The sequence below is a fragment of the Lissotriton vulgaris genome, chromosome 1_1 (genome assembly GCF_964263255.1).
Source record: "Lissotriton vulgaris chromosome 1_1, aLisVul1.2, whole genome shotgun sequence".
NCBI lineage: Eukaryota > Metazoa > Chordata > Amphibia > Caudata > Salamandridae > Lissotriton > Lissotriton vulgaris.
The window spans coordinates 926993484-927016446 of record NC_141685.1 but is presented as its reverse complement, the minus strand read 5'-3'; positions in this window follow the sequence as shown (position 1 = coordinate 927016446).

Here is a 22963-nt window from a genome sequence, read left to right as displayed (position 1 = left end):
ACTCCAAGGCTTTATACCGTGACCCAGATGGCGATTCGAAAAAGAAAAATAGATCAAAACAGCTTTTCGGATGAGAGAGCATAGTTTCAAAAATAGAAAGAAATTACTTTATTTGTCCATTGTTTCCTTGCCGCAAATTATAGCGGTCTTTACCAGGCAATGTCTGATCACGAAACAACAACTCAGGCTTAGTAGTGTCCAGTCTCAAAGAAGGGGACACAGCTGCTTGCAAAATGTCATCGTCCTCACGCTCAGAGCTTGTCCCAACCAAACGCACGTCACTGAATGGAACGAAACGTGGCACAGTCTCAGTCTCTGAATCACCAACACCCTCCTGGACCCACTGGTCGTACGGCAGAGGTAAAGATACCCTCTTACAATGTACGCCGTGGATCCAGTTCTTCTTGCCGTGAACTCTCACTGCGGTACGCGTCGACAGAAGGACCTGGAAGGGTCCAGTCCAGCGGGGTTGATCGGTCTTTGTCCGCTGAAAGTTGCGCACCAACACCCATGAACCAGGGTCAATGGCGTGTCCTGGATCTTCAGATGCTTGTGGAAGTGTATCGTAAACCTGTTGGTGTAAGATACGCAATTTTGCCGTCAAATCATACAAATAGTCAATCAGTACAGGATGTTCGATCTCGCTAAACTTTGTCGGCCTCGGCACTCCCCATATGTTGGCCGAACGGCCAAAAATTATTTCGTAAGGACTAAGACCTACTCGAGAATGTACTGTAGTTCTTGTTGACAAAAGTGCCAACGGCAAAGCATCGGGCCATTGGAGACCAGAACTCGCCTGAATCTTGGCTAATTTCAACTTCTGAGTGCCATTGTAGCATTCAACTAGGCCAGCTGATTGGGTATGATTTGCAGCATGGAATTTCTGCCTAATGCCCAAACCTTCTACACAGCTTTTATGGCCTACCACCCATGAGGGCCGGCAGCATAGATTGGCATTCAAATGAGATACTATGTAATCAACACAGTCTTCCGGCCGACAACCCTGGGGTCCGGCGGCGTAGTACAATACATACATGCAGTTGTCCCTTAATAAACAGTGTGTTTAGTATGCAGGGCTGTTTGGGTTTTTTAATTTTTCTCAATCTGCTTGTGTTATTGTCGGTCCCCCGGTGCACCTTCCATGTCTGCATCAATCCTTGCGTAAGAGAAACTGTCAGTTGTGTGCCCGGGGAACCGTTGTGGTGTTTACAGGTGTTTGATAGTATAGCTCACTGTGGTAATAAAATGAGTACACGTGATCGGCGGTGTCGAGCGGAGGTTGCCCTTTCCCGTGGTCAGCCTGTCTGGCAATATGTCATTTGTGGAGCCCCCCAGGAACAGTTGTGGAGGCATGAATGGCGACGGCAAATGGCATCGCTCTGGTTCGGGTGTTGAAATCCCAGAGGGTGTTTGCCTCAGTCACGTCCCACAGATCGTGTGCGGTTGGATTTGCATCACGTCACTGTAGTAGGACGCGCGGCAACAGCTGTTATTTATCATCCAGTAGTGTAGTGTCATTGCTTGGATTGTTGCAATTTATAGCAATTAGAGGTCTGGTCCGGGAACTCGACCAGTAGAGTAACAAACATGTGAACTAGAACAGTGGAAGAACTGCAGTAGGGAGAGAGAATGAGAGCACAGGTGTCGGTCAGCTAGTCAGGGGGGGAGGGGTATGTGCTGCAACAGCGACGAGGGGAGGGCTCAGAGGCTTTTATTGGGAATGCAGCGGGGCAGGCGTTGGGGAGCGTGGAGATCTTCCGGGCTGTTAGCACAGGTGTGAGGGCAGTGGGAGTCCAGCTTGCGTGCCGTTGCGGGATGGTAGGGGTTTCAGTGGTGGTTTGGGCGTTTCGCTGTCCGTTGGCGGGTGAGCAGGGGGGGAGGGGGTGGGGAAATGGTTAGTGCGGCGTTGTTTCTCGGTATGCAGTGTCGTTGTGGGGGTTTGGGGTGAGTCGGCTCGCTCAGGTGATCCCTCGTTCCAGGCAGGTTTGTTGGAAGGATCGAAGAAGATCATCCCAGAGTTGTGCAATAGGGAATTTCCGGAGGCCAGCTGTTTCCTCCCGGAGGAGCACTGTGCTCTCCGCACGCGCCCAGTTGGTGAAGGACGTGTACCAGTGTCTGATATGTGGTGAAGCGTTGGCTTTCCAGTGCTTGGTGAGCAAGCGCTTAGCCGTGATCAGGCCCATGTCCCAGAATTGTGCACTTAATTTATTCAGTTTCGTGCGCTTGTAGAGCCCTAGAATGCAGGCCTCCCATGTGCGCGGTATGTGTTCATCGGTGCTTTGCGCGAGCAGCGTTGTGACCTCATCCCAATATGATTGGATGTTGGGGCATTGCCATAGCATATGTAGGATATCCGCTCCTATCTGGGAGCACTGCTGGCAGGCGGTATCAGTGGTGGCAAAGTATCTATTGATCTTGTCAGGTGTAAGATAGGCTCTGTGTAAGATGTAAAATTGGATACATTTGAAACGGGGGTTCCGCGGGATATTGGTTGGTCCCGCCAGTACCATTGCCCACTCTTTGTCGGTCCAGTCCCGTCCTCTGTCGGCCGCCCATTTCTCTCTCAGTTGCACAGTGGAGGGTTGTGTATGGATCAGTAGGGCCTGTGCCAGCCAGTGCACTATGTGGGAGCCATTGCCCATGACGTGTAGATATTGCATGAAGTGATGCATTGGCAGCTCGTCAGCTATATCTCCCCATTTTGCAGACAATGTGTGTATGAGGGATGCATGTAGTAGGAACTGTCCGGTCGGTAAATTGGTATCTGCGGAAAGACCTGCAAAGGGTAGCAGGCCCCCGTCTCCCTAGAGGTCGCCCAGTGTTTCCACTCCCGCTGTGTCCAGGCAGCCAGTTGGGCCTCTGTCAGCGCTCCCGTTACTCTGGGCGTGCCCAGCAGTGGGACATATGGCTTCGTCGCCCGGGTGAGTCGCAAACATTGTAGAAAGCACTTGCGTGCCACTGCTAGATGCAGCTGAGAGGGACAGGCGGGGCGGGTCAGAGGATGGAACAATGTGTAAAACTGTGTCTGCGTCCAGACGTCGGTGTCTGTGGCTGTGTCGTGTAGGTTCTTGTCGCTCAGCCATCCCGACACCCATTGCATCTGCGCCGCCAGGTAATACAGTTCCATGTTAGGGACCGCCAGGCCGCCTGATTCCGTGGTCATGTTTAGTTTCATTAGCGCCACTCGTGGCCGGCCCGCGTTCCAGATCAGTCCACGAAGTAGGGCCCCCAGGTCTCGAAATATCTTATTGCGGACATACACCAGAATGTTAGCGAAGTAGTATAATAGCCTCGGCAAAACTATAATCTTGGTAAGTGCCACTCGGCTATGGACATTCAGAGGTAAAGTCTTCCAGAAGCCTATCTGGGCATGGATAGAGGCTTTCGCCCTCAGCAGGTTCCCCTCTAGGACGTCCGCTGGGTTCCGGTAGATGTGAATTCCCAAATAGCGGAATGTGGTGGAGTACCATTGCAGCCTCTCCCCTCCGAGACTTATATCGCTTTCGGGTGTGTCCGGATGAAAAGAATAGGCTCCTGACTTCGACCAGTTTACTCGGAGTCCTGACATGGTCTCGAATGTTCGGAAAATGTTCGCTATAGAACTAGGAATGTTAGTTAAATCCCTGACATACAACAGCAGGTCATCCGCGTACAGTGAGACAGTATGGATGCCATCGGCCATTGGGATTCCCCACTCCTCCCCTCGTTCCCGAAGGATTGTGGTCAGGGGCTCCATGGCCAAGGAAAACAGCAGTGGGGATAAGGGGCAGCCTTGTCTGGTGCCTCTTCGTACACGGATAGCGTATGAGAGCAGGGTGCTGGTGCGTACTCTTACCTTGAGTTTTTGGTAGAGTAGGTCTACCATGCACTCATAGTCGCCTCCCAGCTCGAATTTCTCCATCACTGCCCTTAGGTACGGCCACTCCACAGAATCAAATGTTTTCTCGAGATCCAACACTAAACACCCTGCGCGTGGCCAGCGTTGGACAGCATATTCCTGCAAACGGAACAGGCGACGGATGTTATAAGAGGTGTGCCGCGTTGGGACGAAGCCGTTCTGGTTGTGATGTACCAGATGTGGGACCATAGGAGCCAGTCGCCGGGCCAGCGTGGAGGCGGGTATTTTATAGTCCGTATTCAGGAAGGCCAGGGGGCGATAGAAGCCCACTTGCGTGCTATCCCTGCCAGGTTTGGTTATGGATATTAAGTTGGCATCATTGAGCGTGGAGGGAAGGGAGGAGTCGTCCGTGGACGAAGAGTACATTTTCAGGAGCTCAGGGATAAGGATGTCCGAGCCTGCCTTATAAAATTCTGCCGGCAGCCCGTCAGGGCCAGAGGTCTTGCCGTTAGACCATTGGAAGATTGCTTCGCGGAGCTCTTCTGGTAGAAGCGGGGCTCCCAACTCATCCTGTTGATCAGCGGTCAGTTGTGGCATCGGAAGGGGGGAAAGATACCCCACTATGTCAGGGATTGGGTCCTGGAGCCGAGAACGGAATAGTGCCTCATAATGGGCCGTGAACGCTTCATGGATGTGGCGTTGTGAGTATAACGGTCCCCTCCCATCCACTTGTAACGCCGCCACTGGGGATGCGCGGTCTTCTTGCGAAATCAGCCAAGCTAATAACTTGCCGGGTCTATCCCTTTGGTGATGTGTTTGCGCTGAGTGTGCGGCGTAATTGATACTGCGTGATCTTTCTAGGAGGCGTGCGTGTTCGTCCTGGGCCTCCGTTAATGGGCTTTCTAATTGTTTCCGCATGTATCCCTGTGTGCCCAGGCAATGTCCGCGAATCACGGCCTTGAAGGCGTCCCATTCTATCTGGGGGGAGGATGCTGTGTCAGAGTTTTCCTCAAAGTATTGGGCTGTCTGTCTGAGAAGTGAGTCTCGAAAGGCCTCGTCCAGTAGCAGCGCTGGTTGGAGCCGCCAGGTGGGAATGGGGGGGTGAGGTCGCTCCCAAGTAATGGTCAGGAAATGCGGGTTATGGTCTGAGTGTGTTCGGCCCATGTATCGCGTGTCCGTGACTAGCGGGAGAAGGTAAGCGGTCACCATGAATCTGTCCAGTCGCACGTGCAGACCATGCACGCCTGAGTAGTAGGAGTATTCCTTCGTCGTGGGGTTGTGTATCCGCCAAGCGTCATGTAGATGCCACTGCGTAGCCCATTTGAGCAGCGCTTTCATGGCGTTATGTGTCGGCGCGCCATCCTGGGGCGGGGAAGAGCGGTCCAATGTCGCATCTAGCATACAGTTATAGTCACAACCCAGTACCCACGGGACTGCATACCATGTCGCCATTGTTGTGGAGAGGTGTGTAAGGAAGCCACCCTGGTCAGTGTTTGGGGAGTATATGGATGCCAGTACCACCTGTTGTCCATCTAGTCTGCCCTGGGCTACCACATATCTATCTTCAGGGTCTATGTGTGTGTCCGTGACTGTCCAGGGGGTTCCAGGGCGGACCCATAGGAGTGCTCCGGGCGCAAAGGAGGAGTATGTTGTGGCATACAGTTGCCCACGCCATTTGCGGTGCAGCGCGCGCACTTCTGCTTGGTTCAGGTGCGTTTCCTGTAGTAGTGCTATGTGTATCTTGTGACGTTTTAGGTAGGAGTAAATCTGGTAACGTCTTGTCGGTGTGTGCATACCCCTGACATTCCAAGTACAGATCTGGATTTCAGCCATTATAGTTGTTCATACACAGTCCGCCCTCGCCAATCGCTCCCAGGTCTGCAAGCGGAGCTTTCCTCCCGGCCTCCCAAATCCGATCCCACCACCAATGCTCCCCCACTTCCAACACAACGTGCATTACTCTCACAGTGCGTACCTGGGTAAGGAAAAAGGGGGGTATAGATAGCCAAATATAGGCAACAGAACAGTAAGTACCAAAAGGTCGGCGGCGCAACATGCCTCCGTCCAAACACTCAAGTGAGCTAAAGTGAACTATACAGGTTTAGGGGGTATTAATCGGTTGGCATTGTTAAGTTCAGGTTGACAAAACTCTTCATAAAGTGGGCGTCTCCTCACCCGGGCCTGTGAGGAGAAGCTGTGACCAACAGGCGGGTGTAGGCGGTCGCTCACTCAAAACCTCAGTAGAAGATCTGTTCAATGCCAGATGGCGAAGAGACGGCCCACAAGGGAGCCCCAGTTATAGGGGGATCAGTGCTCAAGTCACCGGCTTGCACCGAGGTATAGGAGAATGGGTGGCCCCATCAGTGCAGACGCCAAGGTTATGTATACTTAGCTAAATGTTACTCACTGCGTCTTGCCACCACCGGATCCTCGGGGCGGGGGGGGACCCCACACAACAGTCAGGTCCACAAATCGCCCACCTCATGTTGAGCCAGAGTCATGTCTTCATGGTTGCACAGGTCCTGTGCCATGTGGGGGGGAGCCTCTAGTATCCTCTCAACCAAGAAGGTCCACTGTCTGCGGTGTGACACTCGGAGGGTCCATAGACTGCTGGGAGTCCGGTATCCCATATATTGCCTCGTCATCACTCGGGAGCGTGTTCGGGCTGGCGTTAGGGGCAAAAGATGGGGACAGTGAGGTGCTGATTTCAGTAACTTTTCGTAGCGCATCCCGTTGCTCCTTTAGGACCAGGTCCGCCGATGGGAAGGGAGTCAGCGCCTCCTGCGTGTGGAGGGGTGTGGGTGTCCTACGTCTGCAACGTCGCCTCGGCCCTCTTTCACGTGATGTCGTGGTGGACCTCTAAGCCTTTCCAGGTGTCCCAGCCATTCCTCCGTCCAGCCAGGCCTCGACCTCCTCTGGGTCAGTGAAGAAGTGCGTTTTATCCTGCGCTACCACTCTAAGTTTGGCGGGGAATAGTAGCGAGTACTTGAGGCCCGCCTGTCGTAGCCGCCTCTTCGCCTCTTCACCTCCAGGAAGGAATGTCGCTGTCTCCTCACCTGCACTGTGTAGTCGGGGAAAAACATCACTGTGGCATTGTCTATCTGGACATCACCAAGCTTCCTGGATTCCCGTAGAATTGTGTTGCGGGTCTCTGTAGTTGAGGACACGTAAAATTATAGGCCTTGGATTGGAGACAAGTGGAAGGGGTCTCGTGGGCACTCGGTGCGCACGTTCCACTATGAAGTGAGGCGACAGCACGCCCTCCGGAAGCAGGTCTTGCAGCCAGACTTCCACGTCGAGTGGGGTCCGTCCCTTCCCATTTTTCAGGGATGCCTACCAGCCGGATGTTGTTTTGGCGTGCCCGCCCTTCCACGTCCTCAGCCCGCTCCTCTAAAAACTCCACTCGGTTAAGCAGGTCTCGGACATGTTTGTCTGTTTGGCTTACAGTGGGTTCCAGTGCTGCCATCGCACCCTCCAGAGTCGCAGTGCGATCTTGCAGTTTCTTGTGATCGGCCTTGAGGTGGGTCAAGTCAATCGCCACGCTGTCGATCTTGGTTTCCAGGGAGGTGCAAGTCTGTTGAAGGGATTCTTCCAGCCGTTCCATGACAGCTAGTACATTGTCTAGTTTCATTGCCACCTGCTCCGCTTCCATCCTGGCCACTGATTTAGACAGTTTCCCCTTGACTGATGTGCCTCCGGTTCCGGTTCGCGTTTTCACTACCCCAGACATGGGCCAGTTGAGGCGTTTATACTATTCCTGCGCACTAGAGGGGGGGCAGCTCCGGATTCGGCACCAGGAGGGGCGATTATGTGGCCGTCCGAAAGTCTTTTGCCGACTTACTCAGTCCAGAGCCCAATCCAGCTCCAACATCCGCGGCAGCACTCAGCTCGTGTGTTCCAGTGTCCGTTGGGCTGGTGGAGGTATAGATGTCCCAACATGTGTATCACCTGACCGGTGCACACCGCTCCTCGCCACCAGTGTAGCGTATCCAGGGGAGGCGAGCGCTCAGGTAGAGGCATACGGTGCTTGGCCTTCTGGGGGGGGCTTGTCTCGTCACATCAGCTCACCCCGGGGTCTGCAGTTACCTCCAAAGTACAGCGGGTACGGAGAAGTACCAGCCACGCGGGGGGGGGGCTCCACCAGTCGTCCCGCGTTCAGAGTCCTTCCCCGCAAGCCTGGATGTAGATCAGGGTCGGGTGGGTTCTGGCAGGTCGTATGGGTCGTCGTTCCTTCCACAATCCGTCACCCAGTGTCCCGTTGTTGTTGTTCTCAAGAGGCCCACTCCCTCACGGCGTCGTTCTGCAAAAATGGCGCTCTAGCCGCGTGGCGCCTCCGCCTCCAGAAGCTAGTATTGAACTCGCACTTCGCTGGGGTAGTAGGAGTCCTCCCGCCTTCACTGGCTTTGCTAATACGTTGTAGGTGGCGGCGGCAACTGGACGGTGCGCCCAGTCCCATGCGTGGTCCAGCCGTTGCTGCAAAAGTTTCTTATGCGGCCCGCTGTGCCCTCCGCCCCCGCAGTCCCGCCCGACAATAGGGGTTACCTCGCCTCCTCAATGTTGCGGGCGTCTTCCGCTCTGCCAGGGCGGGCAACTATTCAGTGTCCGTTGTGAGGGCGCTGCTCTGGGGGGGGGGGGAAGGGGGGGCAGGGAGAGCCTCCTCGTCTGTCTCCACCGATGGCCGGCACCCGGCAGCGTGGGATGGGGGCCACAGCGGCGTGTTGGTGGAAGCTGCAGCCTCGCGCTGCTGGGTTCTCCGGGGTAACGGCAATCGGGGCGGGCGCAGCCTCCCGGGTGAAGCGCCCCTCCCCCGCCGCACTTTCTACCCGGGTGTTGGCGACAGCGGACTGCGCCTCGGCGCCTCCTGATGCCTTCCCCGCACAGCTGGCGGTGTAGGGTCTCGACGTGGCTCACCTCTCCACACCGCGATCCCAGTCACCGCAGCGCCCGGTGCCCTCCGATGCGCAGGCTCATCTCGCCTCGCCAGTTCCCGGGCAGATCCCCACCGGGTCGCGGTCCAGTCGAGGCGCTGCCGCTCAGGGGGGGCCGTCGTCTCAGCAATACAGTCCATGGGCAGAGGAGGGGGTCTCCCGGTCTTTCACCGCGGCTGTTGTGGACTGGAGCGGAGTGTCGTGTAGGCCACAGTCCCAGGCTTAGTCGCCAGTCCAAAGCCGCTGTCTTGGGTGGGCACGCCAGGATCACGATGCCCGGGGCGGCCTCGATCTCCTCAGCAGCGCCGGTGCGGAGCCCAGCAGCCGATCAGTTCCCAAATCGGATGTCAAATGTGTGAGCTTCACCTCCAACTCCGCCTGTGGTTTCAGCGGTATTCGGATATCTGGGTCGGAGAAACGGCCCGGGGAAGGGGAGCTCCAAGCGGAGCTCTACCCTACCACGTCTGCCGCCATTGCGCGCCAAACCAGGCCCCTTCACATACTCTCTTCATGACTCGACTCACAAATTCACTTCCGTTATCACTCCACACCATCCTTGGCAATCCGAATCTAGGGAAAAATTCCTTGAGTAGGGCTTTGGCTGTGGACAAGGCAGTATTATCTTTCAGGGGGTATGCTTCTACCCATCTCGAAAAGGCACAAACAACTACAAGGACGTATTTTAAATTATTGCATCTCTCCATGTGTATAAAATCCAATTGCAGCACCTCGAACGGATACGTCGGAGGCGCAAAGTGACCAGCTGGAGTTGGAGTTCCCTTGCCAGGATTATACATCAGACAAACCATACAATTCTTGACTAGATTCTCCGCACACTTAGGAATCCCAGCATTCTGCCATACTGGAGCCAACAACTTACAAATCCCTTTCGCACTAATGTGAGCCATTCCATGCGCCATCGTAACCACTGCAAGCACATACGCATCAGGTAACAACCATCGCTGATGTTCCGACAACTCAATCCAACAACCAGTCGAATCCAATTTTCCCGTACTCTCTTTCCATACACTCAATTCTTTCTCCGTAGCTTCAGCCTGAATTTACTTCACACTCTCTATCGAATCCTCACACATTCCTCTATCAAGAACCCATCTCGCTGGACCCGCAACATACATTCGACTCATCACATCTTTCGCCGCTTCTTTCGCAACTTCATCCGCAAACGCATTACCACGACCAACGTCATCGGTAACCTTCTTATGTGCACTGCATTTTACGATGGCAACTTGCGTCGGCAACGTAAGTGACTCAAGAAGCTCATTCACCAACTGACCATGCTGAATCTTCGTACCATGCGAAGTAAGAAATCCACGCTCTTTCCACAAACGCCCGACGCTATGAGCAACACCAAACGCATACTGGCTATCGGTGTACACAGTCACTCTTTTTCCTTTCGAAAACACACACGCTCTCGTCAGTGCAATCAACTCTGCTGCTTGAGCTGAATTTTTTGCTATACGTGCAGCTTCAACAATCGTATGCAAAGTCGTAACCGCATATGCTGCAGTCGTATCGCCATTCTGAAGCTTAAAGCATGAACCATCTACCCATAAGGTACCATCAGACTTCACAAGAGGAGTATCTTTCAAATCAATTCTACCCTTCATTTCTTCCTCTGTCCTAAGAAAGCAATCATGCTGTTCCTGAACATCTGTCTCTACAGAAATCGGCAACAACGTAGCTGGATTCAACGCGTTGCATCGCTATATATGCACATGACTCGCCAAAAATGTCAACTCATAACCTGACAATCGAGCACTAGTCAAGTGCTGTGTTTCTGTCCTGTTTAATAAAGTATCCACTGCATGTGGAACCATCACAATCAACATATTATCCATCACCAAACCAGCAGACTGTTGAATAGAAACAGCCGCTGCAGCTCTCAAACAACTCGGCAACGCTCTAGCTACCGGATCCAAAGTCGACGAGAAATACGCACATGGACACTGCTTATCGCAAAACTGCTGTGTCAGGACTGACAATGCACATCCCTCTCTCTTGTGAACATACAGGTACATGCATCAAAGGATTTTGCGATCGCAAACGGTGCGAATCGCAAAAATCAGCCGTTTGCGATCGCAAAATCTGCTTTTGGAATGCATGAAGGGTGAAGGCCCTCGCAATTTGAGAATTCACAAATATTTGCGAATTCTCAAATTGCGATTGCATTTAAGGAATCGCATTTTGCGATTCCTTAAATGCAATGCATGATACTTAAAAAAAATGCGATTTCGCAATTAGGGGGAGCAAATTACCATGAGGTTGAACCTCATGGTAATTTGCGAAAACTTTGAAACATGCACTTTTGTGCATTTTTCAAAGTTTCATGTTGTGCACACACATGCCCTAAGGACATGTGTGTGCACAACATATGTGCACAGATTGATTTCAGGGGTGCAACAGGGTGTTCTTTGGACACCCCTGCACCCTTGAAATCGTATTCTCAATTTGCGATTCGCTAATTGCTAATCGCAAATTGAGAATGTCTTCCCATTCATTCCTATGGGCCTCTAGGCCCATAGGAATGAATGGGGAGGTATTCCTTAATTGCAACTCGCAATTTGCGAGTCGCAATTAAGGAATATTAAGAAATCGCAATTTATTTAGCGATTTCTTGATGCATTGCATTTTGCAATTCCTTAATTGTGATTCCTTATTTTTCGCAATTAAGGAATCGCAAAAAGCAATATTGATGCATGTACCTGATAGAGTGTAAAAGGCTTACTGTAGTCGGGAGTACCCACCACAGGAGCCGAACACAAAGCATCACGCAATTCAGAAAAACTCTTCTGACATTCGTCAGACTAAGGAAGAGGATTCGGAGTATCCTTAAGAGTAAGTGCTAACAGAGGTTTTGCAAGTAGCGAAAAGTTCGGAATCCATTGCCTACAGTACGAAGTAATACCCAAGAAAGCACGCACTTCTCTCTGTGTGGTTGGCACATTCATTTTCGCAATCGCTTGAATTCGTTCTGGGGTCAACCTTCTTCCCTCCTTCGATAAGAGATGACCTAAGTAGGTCACTTCTTGTCGACAATACTGCAACTTCAAGGGTGACACTTTATGATGAAGGTCAGACAAATGTCGCAACAAAGAAAGAGTAGCTTCTTTACAAGTCTCCTCATCATCAGCAGCAACTAACAAATCGTCGACATACTGAATAAGAGCAGCACCTTCAGGTAAAACAATCGTATCAAGCTATGTTTTCAAACCCTGACTATAGATGGATGGACTTTCACAATAGCCTTGAGGAGTGCGCTTAAACCGGAAGCTTCGGCCTCCTAAAGAGAAGCCAAAAATATCTCTACTCTCCAGCAGAGGGCACAGGTCTTGATTCCCTGTCACTGCTTGACTGCTGAATTGTCCAAATTTAACAACAAAGTTGAGCGTCGACACGTTTCAGTGTTACATTCTCAATAGGACCACCTTCATCAGGACAAGTAAAGATATTTTCTCCTTAACCAACTTTAATCTCACCTAATATGAGATAAAAACAAGACATAACAATCTTTTTTGTGGATTCCATCCATGTGAGTGATCCCAGACATAGGATCACTTGCTTGATATAAGTTAGACAATAAGCAACAACAGTCCCATTGATAATTCCAACCTACCACTAAGTCATGTACGTATCAGATCACAGCATTTTACTCAACAGGCATTTGGATATATATAGGCATCCTATTCATGAAGAATACTCTATTTATTTTTATAATTGCTCCAATCATTCAGCAATTCAAAGTTCTCCCTATTTCTCACATCTAACATGCTACTCTCACATATCTTACATAAGCACACTGTTTTACTAACGGGTGCAACCGCACTTCAATGAGCGATACTCCCAATATATAGTGGAGAACGTGATCCGCCTACTGGGATAAACTGGGATTAGCAAGAAAGATTCATTTAGATGATTAATCATTACAATATCATTAATAAATGCTATCAAGAATGGTTATACCTAATATGATTAAAAGAAGACTATCCTTGATATAGGGCTGACCTTCTATTAGCTTCAACAAGGTGGTATTTGATGTCTTCCCTATAGGGAGAGTATTAGTGCTGTTTACAATGGATCCAAATTAATGTGCATACAACAGATTTTATTGTCAATGCCCATTCTCCTTTAGGAACATAGTAGTCATTGAGAATTGTGTCATTTGATGTATGTGTTTTTAACATTTTGCTATGATATAAATGTTATGATTAGACAGGTTTTTATCGATTAAAAAAAATTTTTTTGTATAATTTTGTTTTTATAAGTGCTTTAGGGCCCGATGTAGGTGGCCAATACCGGTCGGAAACGGCCGAATTCGGCCGTTTCCGACCGGTATTTGGCCTTTTGAGATGTAGGGGACATTTTTTTGTACGATTCGGTATTTTACCAATTCGGTAAAATTACCGAATTTGAAAAATACCGAATCGGTAAGTTTACCGAGTTTTAAAATTCGGGATGTAGGTGGGACTACTTTCAGTCCCACAGGCCCTTCAGATTCGGTATTTTAACTCCCAATCCAATTGGGTGTTAAAATACCGAATCCAGGTGTGCATGCACATGTGTGCATGCACACCTATGCCATGTGACAGACAGACATGCCCTAAGGGCATGTCTGTGTGCCACATGGCACACAAGCCAGTATTGGGGGTGCTAGAGGGTGTCAAAGTGACACCCCCTGCACCCTTGCAGAAATCGGTAATTGCTGAATCGGTAAATACCGATTCAGTAATGCACATTGATTCCTATGGGCTTCAAGGCCCATAGGAATCAATGGGGGATACCGATTCGGTATTTACAGAATCGGTAAATACCGAATCTTACAGATTCGGTATTTACCGATTCTGAAATACCCACATCTCCCCCCCTCCAATTTACCACTTCTTAAATACCGAATCGGTATGATTCGGTATTTAAGAAGTGGTAAATTGGAGTTTACCTACATCGGGCCCTCAATACGTTCAGAGTGAAGATTGAGACGTGTTGGTTGGTTGAGTGTCTTTGAGGCATGAATGGTATAAAATAGGTCTTGACCAATGGGAAACCTTTTGGAAAACTCTTCTTTGCCATCAAAACTCAACTGTAAGGTGCTGATCCCACTGGAGTTGGCTGTGGTCTTATTCTTACATTTTACAAGGAAACGAAGACAATTTTATTGCAATAGTTAACAGTCACTGACTGAGAATTATATTCAAGGGTCATGCACAAGAAAAGACGAGGTTGATTTACAAACTCTTTTGTAAAGTCTAAGTGGCTGTTAAGTGCAAATTAAAATGCAATTGGGATAGTAAATTATTTAATCATTATGCCCGAAAAGTGGTATAAAGCGGTGTGAAAAAGCTACATGCTTTGACACTGAAAATGTGTTAATGTGTTGTTATTCTCAAACTTTTCGCAGTAAAAAACATGAATAAGTGTCTTACTAGGGTGAGAAAGGGAACAGAACAGTCCCATATTTTGTAGGGATATACAGACAGAAATTTCTCTATAAGGAAAAATATGTTGTCAGTGGATTAAAAATAATGTGCAACCGCACATTTATCTGTGATTTACTCATGCAGCATATTACACCTGGTGGGGAATCTACATGAGTAAATTTTAGGAAGAGGAATACAGAACTATGCTTTGAACATAGGGTAACCTTCGACGGTATGTGTAAAGTTGCCAACAGGGTTTTCTGAAATGGGCTCAACAACATATTTAGCAGATAAAATGAATGACTGGCATAGGTTAATTGCATCTTGGGTGGAAAGCATGTCCATCAGTAAAAGTCCAACATGCATATGCTCATTGATCCGTGGCCTTTGACTGGAGCCCCACTTTGCAGATTAAAGTTAGCACAAGCTGCAGAAGTGTTTTTTAGAGGGCCACAAATAAAACTGATCAGAAGACCTGCAAAAGGAAAATGTAAATAATGTGCACGCACGTGTGTTTGCTTTAAAAGTTTAAAGCTGACTGTCTATATCTTTATCTATATATAGATACACATATATTCACGCATCCATATAAAGGCAGCTATAAACATTTAAAGCAAACATGAAGGCTTGTGTATTGCCTCAAACACTGCTTTGCAGTAAAAGGTAGATAGACAAATAAATGTTCATGGCAAGGCACAGTATTGTTTTTTCTGAGTTGCCTCATAGCACATTCAACAGCTTCGGTTGTGGGGTCCTATGGGTGGCAGGATAAACAGAGCTAGGGAACATGCACAATCTGACTCCCCTCTAGGCAGGGGTGTATCTTTGGGGGGCGGGAGGTTACATGTCCGGATGTCCCCTAGAAAATGTAACTGTACTAAATAGTTGGGTTCAAGTGCTTTCAGTCGGGTTTGGTGATTTCATCTGGATTTGTACATGCCCACACTGACAAAAACACACAAACACACTCTCTCTCGTCTCGGTTTAGCAGTCCTTAAAAAAAGTTGATTCGTTTGAAAAATATTCAAGTGTCGACAGACAATCCACCTTTTTAGGTTTCGCTGGAGAAAGGAGCCGTTAGGCTCCTCCTCCAGAGAAATCTATTGAGTACAGTAAGCACTATGGAACACGCCCCCCGTCCCATTGGCTAGCTCCATAAATGGAGCCTAGCCATTGGACGAGGGGCCTGTCCATCAATGCCGGACCAGACACGGGGGCGTTCCCGAGATTCTTTGGCTTTTGCCGACGTCACGCGACGCCGGGAACGCCCCCGAGTCTGGTCCGGCCGGGCCGTGCTTGCTGCTGTCCTGCCTTGTGTCCCTCCTCCCGCCGTCCCCACGTTTCCCGCCTCCCTCCCGCCGTTCGTGTCCTCTCCCGCCCCCTGTGTCCTCTCCAGCCCCCCTCCCGCCGTCCTTTCCTCTCCCGCCCCCCCCCGTGTACCACCGATTATCTCTACTATTAAGCTCTTCAAATGAGGTAAATCAAGCAATGCCAGCCGGTAAATTAGCCCAACAGAATCAGCCCACAAAGCCAGGGGCCCTAGCGCTGCAAATGCGCCTCACCAGAATGCTGGGGACTCCTCTTCGGGCCGCTTCGCACAGCCTTGCACCCCCGATTACTTTAGGCGCACCGCGCTGATCAGAGCGCACTCGTCTCAGCCCCGGCCAGTCTCAGCAGCTCTCCGCCCGCTCTCGGTTCCTTGGGGAGCGGCGGGGAGCTAGCTCGGCGCTCCGAGCAGAGACAGGCAGGCCGGGGGCTGGGGCACCTCGCAAACTCCCACGGCGAGGTCGGGTCACTCTTCCCCGGGTCCGGCGGTGATGCGCAGCACTCCCAGAGGTCCCGAGGACGGGCACCAATCCTGTCGCGGCGTTCGGGGCGAGCCTCTCTCCACACCCGGGAGTCAGCCTATGGCAGTGCGGCTCCCGGGACAGATCGGCGATGACGCTTCAGTCCTCGGCCAACCACAGCACGGCAACAATGATGACGCCGCGGCGTACGGGCCAATCCCGTCGCGGCGTTAGCAAGGGGGCTCGGCTCCTTCAGCCAATGGGAGCGCGGCGGCTCCGATCTCCGAGAGCACTGCAACTTCATGAAAAGCAATTATTATTAACCGAGCAGCAGATAGAGAATGTCTCTATATTAATGAATGAAAGCAATCCAAGTCCAACAACTGATTTTGTCCCGGGTACCTAAAATCGTGATAAATAAGTCATCCTCTTTCAGGCCTATTTTTAAAAGTCGATTGTGCTAAAATAGCGTCCTGACTCTGCCACCATCTGAAATTTATGAATTTATAGGTTTGTCAATGAAAGAAACTTCTCAGTTGCTTACTGCATCGGTTTGTGATGCGATGTTGTCTTTTTGCTCGTATTTGTAAAGCACATATATTGGTATGGCCTCGCAGCGCTGTGCGCTGACTGGAATATGCGTCTTGTATGTGAAGAGCTGCCAAAGCGCCATGTTCATCTTTCTGTAATTCGCATTAACATTTTGCTAGAGTAGCTCACGGTGTCCATTAATGCGCCTCTAAGCGCTCTACTCACAATCAGTGTGAAACAATATAAACTTTGCTGCCCAGTGTAATCGTACGGTCAGGGTGGGGTGCTGACGCCGCTTTTAAAAGTGCGCCACAGTGCCTCATGCCCACGTGACTGGACGGGGGGTGCCGACACCCTCTGACAGGAGGAATCCCAATTCTAGGGTTTCTCAGACTATGCGGCATGGGAGGACAGTGTGCAGCTACCGCATGGGCGCCCTGCCTTGTTTACATAGTTACTCAAATGTTGTTGACAGATAAGAGCCGGAAGCCATTGCCGGTCTGCCAAATTGCATGCTTGTTGCAACACGGCAGTCCATGTAAGGCCTTCAGCGCTGTCTTTGCCCTCACACCATGATTACATTATATACATTGAGCAAACCTTACCTACTCGAGGAAGGAGGGCACTCAAATGCTGAAGTGCAAATCATTTCTTCTGTAGGTCTATCTATGTGTCTCATATTTCCTGGCTTTGTGTGTTGTATGCAGGCACTGGTGTTTGTGTGCGCGTGGTACAATGTTTATGTGGCATTTTCTATCAAAGTTAGGCTTTTAATAGCGTTGCATTCAATAGGTGTCACAGCTGTCTGTGCTAGATATTCCAGTTATCATCCTCAGAAGGATGAAAGGCTGAGGATGCCAGTGACAGCAACAAGCCCTTTATTCACAAAGCTATGGTGCCTTTCGAACAGTGAATTACAGGCGTAGATTTGGTGTCTATAGCAATATTATACATGTATGAGAGGCGTTTGGCTGTAGACAGGATATGTATGTGTGCTCACGAAAAGTTAGCAAACTGTTGCTGTGGTTGTAGAGGCACCGGGCAGCAAAATGTCACATTGAGATAGTTGCCTGGACCTTGTATCCGCACTGGGTTCAATCTCAACTTCCTATGCTCACCGAACTGTGACTACCATTTTTCTTGCCAGCCATTACACTACCCGTCTGCACTTCAAAATTGCATCCATAAACAACCTTCCTGATCTGTCAGTGGCGTTTGATAGAGTGGATGAGGCTTTAAGTGGAGCGAGTCCTGCCGGGGCTCATACCTGGGGGTAATTAAAAACGGACTTTGAAACGGGTCACTACCAGTCCCCTTAGGTGTGTCCATAACTTTACAGGGAAACACACTGATCTACTCCTCCTGAGCGATAACTGCACAAATACTTATGGTAATCCATGTCGGCCATGCAGTCCATTTTTACATTTCACGTTTTACTTCATCATGCATTCCCTAAGAGAATTTGCTTTCCCCAGATGTTGTGTTTCCGTATTTATTCCTACATTATATGACTCTTTTGTAGTGCATACTGTGAACCGATTCACCTCTAAGTTTTTGAGTGAGTTAAAGTTGCGGACGGGTGTATATGACAGAGCATGACTGAGAGCTCTGAAGTTGAGGCTGAAGACAGCCCTAGTGGGTTACAGTTATTGTTAGTGGGTCGTAAGTGTGTTCAGGTCACATCACGTGCACATCCAAACCGTGGCCCCTCTGCAGAACACACATCTGGATCGTCCAATATGTGCCAATTGGGAAAAGGTGCGAAGGAGGTGTACAGCTGTTGAAATATTGACGGTGGAAAAGTATAAGCAAATGAAGTGGTTACAGGTGAATGGGAGGTTCGTGTGGGGGAGGTGACGTAGAGATGATGAAAGGAAGTACATGCAGTAGGACAGAGTTAAAACACAGTTCCCAAAAATGTGAGATAAACTGAGGATCTGTAGAGAGTTTATTCAAAGTTGGAAGGGGGCGCGTGGTATGAACTGGGGCCCCCACCTTGCACATTTCCAAGCTGTGTGAATAACTTTTCTTCCAAGGCGAGCTTGCTAGTAAAATGTGAGCCTCTGTTGCCTACTTGAGACCCGGTTTAGTGTGTGCCTCTGTTGCCTGCTTGTGACCCGGTTTTGTGTGTGCCTCTGTTGCCTGCTTGTGACCCGGTTTTGTGTGTGCCTCTGTTGCCTGCTTGTGACCCGGTTTTGTGTGTGCCCTTGTTGCCTGCTTGTGACCCGGTTTTGTGTGTGCCTCTGTTCCCTTCTTGTGATCCAGTTTTGTGTGTGTGTGTGGGTCAAATGCAATAGGTGTAGCATTTGAGAGAGATTAGGCTATTGGCTTTGTAAATGACAATGCCATTTATTTATGTTTTCAAAGCCAACACATAAATAAAAATGTTGTCATTTACAATGCCAATAGCTCTAACTTTTCCAAAGGCGAAACCGTTGCATTGTAAATGCTTGTTCTCTCTTTCCATCTCCCCTTAAACCCCGCTCATGTCCTGCTTCTCATATGTGGTTTAACAAGATATCGCGGCGTGAACGGTTGGGAAATCAAGTCCTAGTGCTGGAACCGCAAAGAATGCAGGTCAGAAGTGAGATGCGCACATACATCGAAGGTCAGGTGTAGTATGTGTCGCCTCATAATGGTATAGATGTGTGTGCTGCAGGGCAAGATTGTGATGCCTTGGAGGAGCTGACCACGGCACCGGGGTGTGCGTGAGACGTCAGGGGTCAGAGGGCAGCTTTACGGCTGCACGCATCTGCCGCGCTTCTGTGAACACGAGCTCCGCGTGTCCCCGGTATTAATAGGAAGCAGAAGTTGGAGAGTTTTAAAAATACATCGGAAAAAAAATCTGAAAACCACGGTATAGGGCTGGTGGGGTGAGTAAAGGGGGCGGGGGCAGGGGAGGGAGTCACATTCAAGGCAAGGGCTGCAGACACCGCCTGTGGCCCGGGGTCTGCGTAGAAAAGCAGGAAGTGCTGCTGCCCGCGCTGGGACAGCTTCCTGTTACTCACTTCCCTTCCTGGCCCGCCACCGCTCGCTTTCTCCCTCCTTTCCTCGCCCCTCCCTCGCTCGCTATTTCTCCTCATCCTGCTTGCTTCCCTCCTTACCCAGCCGTCCTCTGACTCCTCACTCTCGCCTCAGAGTAACCCCCCAGCCCTCTTTTCTATTTACTAGCACCCCTCTTACACCTCTCTCCGTGCCCATCCTGTCTCCCCTCTTGGAGTCTGTCCATTTCCAGGCCCCATTGCTTCTGTCCACCCAATATCCACACAGCCTTCACAAGTACTTCCGGTTAGCCCGTTTCCGATGACCCAGTAAGCTTGTAAGAGCAGAAATGTACTTTATTTTGAGAGGGGGAGTAGCTGCACTTCTCAGCTAAAGTGCAATACTATTAGATGGAGTGTACTGGGACTTCACAGAAAGAAGCAGGGACTCTGGTATAGGGTACCTGCACTTCTCATTTGCCATTTCAAGCTCTAACTAAGTTTAAAGAGCAGCTGGGAGGTTTCATCCAAGGCCACTGGAGTTATGCGGTGGAAGGACTGAATCACGTGGTGGAGTTGCCTAAATTATGTGGCAAGAACAGACCAATTATAAGGTACAATGCGTCACATTTTTGGATTATTTGGTATTTTTATACATTGTAAGACCGTGGGCAAAGATTTCACTTAATTAGTACCAGTTCAACAACCAAATACAGCAAAGATCAACTGAAAGATGACCAGTTACCCTTTAAGAAGGGCCTTCCAGTGCGCTGTAACACTTGACACCACGTCTTTAGTAACATTTAAACCAATTGTTTTTCGTAAAATCTGTAGATTATGCAGCAAAAAATGGATTAAGCAGCAAATGCGGTAAATTCATAATTATGCAGAAAACACCACAGATGGCGAGAATTCCATAATTCCAGTTGCCCTGGTCTCCTCTTACCAATGTTTTGAACGCCCCTGTCCATGCAATGTGGTGTCGCACAGGGACCGAAATAGTTCCAATGTTACTTATTCAGCCCATACATGTGGCCTCTTGTGGGCCTGACCCCCATGAATCCTAGCCTGGCCATGTTCCCTATGCTGTGGCATCCCCAGGGACTGACGCTGCTTGTGGGTTATTCAACCTGCAGTTATATCAGCCGGGAGGTCTGTTCTGAGCAAAAGCCGGGGCTTCTGCCTCCACCACTCCCCAGATAATGTCTACAACGGATGGCGTATTGTACAGTAACATTTATATAGTGCTACCTTCCCCCTATGTGAGGTGCTGAAGCACTTTCCTACCTGGTCTCAGAATGAATCAGAGACCTGTGAACAATCCAGAAACTCGAGGCAGCCCCCTCCCCCCGCCCCCTCATGTGCCCTCATTCCTTCTGTTGAGCACACTGCACTTTGAAGTGGCCTTGGATACAGATAAAACTAACATGGCATAACATCAGGGTCACTGGAATTATGCTGCAGGGGAGTACCAAACTATGCACCAATGTTGACCAAAGTATAAGGCATAATGCATCACACTTAATGATAACATTAACTCCTCTTTTGGTATTATGAAAGCAATTGGAAACTCACCTTTTCAAGCAATGCTTTCTCATTGTCTTCATCTTATGTCGTGTGATTCATTGATAACTGACTGCCAATATTAGTTATTACAAATACGATTTTCATGGCACCTCTTCCTCACGGTTATTTCTGTTGTCATGCTGTCCTAGTTAGGAACCTTCAATATTGTCATTTTTTCCAACTGATCTAACCCACTTGAGCTATCGGCTTTGAGTTTTATGCGAAACTCCCTTATATACCTATATGGTCTCTGTGGTATTCTATAGGGGTATAAATAGATAAAATTAATCCTCTTGTTAGGGTTGCAGAACTTGGATCAGGATAGGGAAAGGGCCGGATCCTGGCTATTAAAGCAAGATGGCTGCCCTCCTGGTTGTATGGCGGTTGCGTTTAGATCCCTGTGTTATCCATATAGGTAATCTTGCTGATTACCGAAGGCATCGGGCAGCAGAAATAAAACCTGTCGCCAATTTTGAGGGGCCTGATAAAAATCCCCAAACTCCAAGTTTTGATACCTTTTATTGAATGGGCTGAAAATACAGTGCAAGGATGGTGCCGTGCTTTAGATCTCGGCGACTTGACCCTTGGTAGGGCAGCTTCTCATTCTTCTTCCAGATTAATATCTTGCAATCATCTGTTTGTCATTTATCTCTAGATTTCAATACCTTCCATGGGCTGTACCAATTTGTTTCAAGATATCAGGCTTTGCCTACAAAGTGAAGTATTTTCTGAAAGCCCATCCTACCTACAAATACATTTACGATTTGCTGATGGGGTCAGGGTATTACAAGGAGCCAGACCATCCTAAAGTTTGAAGGCACACATTTTTAAAAAGTCAAACTGTCTCAATCTTTTGAGAAATCTACAACAAATCTGTCTCCTCTCCTGGTGGGGTTAATGTGTCATATTAAATTTTTTTGCATTTTACTGACATTAACATGCTAGCACAAAAATGCAAGAAATTGTGTGTTATTCCTGTTTAGATTACCTCTAGCTAATGTAGACCGGTGTTTAGTGTGGCTAAAGTTTGGGGAGCAATCTTATTTCATGTCATGTGCATATTTTTATTTCTAGGGGAAGCTGAACTCACAATTTACAAATGCGATGTGTTTTTGCTTTTTTTCTCATGTGAAATGTTTTCCTTTACGTGATAACTGCAAAATGTTTACATTCGTTGTTACAGTCCACCTGCTGGGTACAGCCTAGTCCATTGTATTCTGTTTTTTGCACAGAAGTGTAAGTTAGAAGGATGTTTAGAGAAGCGTCGTTATGTAGGATCGTGAGAAACGAATTAGCCTAGATTGTATCTGTGCGCCTTAACCAGAAAGGAGCGTTTTATGGGAAGCATGTGTATAGAGCAGAGGAGAGGGTACTCTCTTTACGGGAGAACTGATTTACTCAACATTTTCCTTTGAGACAACTTTATAGTAATTTGCACATGTTCTTATTATAACTTTGATTTGAACTTCAGAATTACTAAGGGCATTCAGGTATCGACTACTGATCAATACTAATTTGATGACTTTGATCTTGTGAACCTTTTTAACCTTTGATAAACCGTTATGGTTTGAAAACTTAACCTCACTCTGTCTTCCTTGTGGAACCTAATGTCTTTCACGTCATTTAAATGTATTGATTTGATTATTAGGCTCATATGTGCATTTTTGTTTATTAAATAGCGCTTATGGGCACCGCATTTGCATGAAGGAAAGCACTAACATTCCCATTAGTTCCGCCAATAATCCCAGAAGTAGAGAAGCTCAACTTCTGAGCTGACACTCCCCCCTAGCTAATGCCCCCTTCCACCCCTTTCTCTCGATACACTCATTTTCTGGGTTCCCATTTCATTAGCCCCACAAGCTCACTTGGCCCTCCCATTTGGTGAGATCACCCAGGCTAC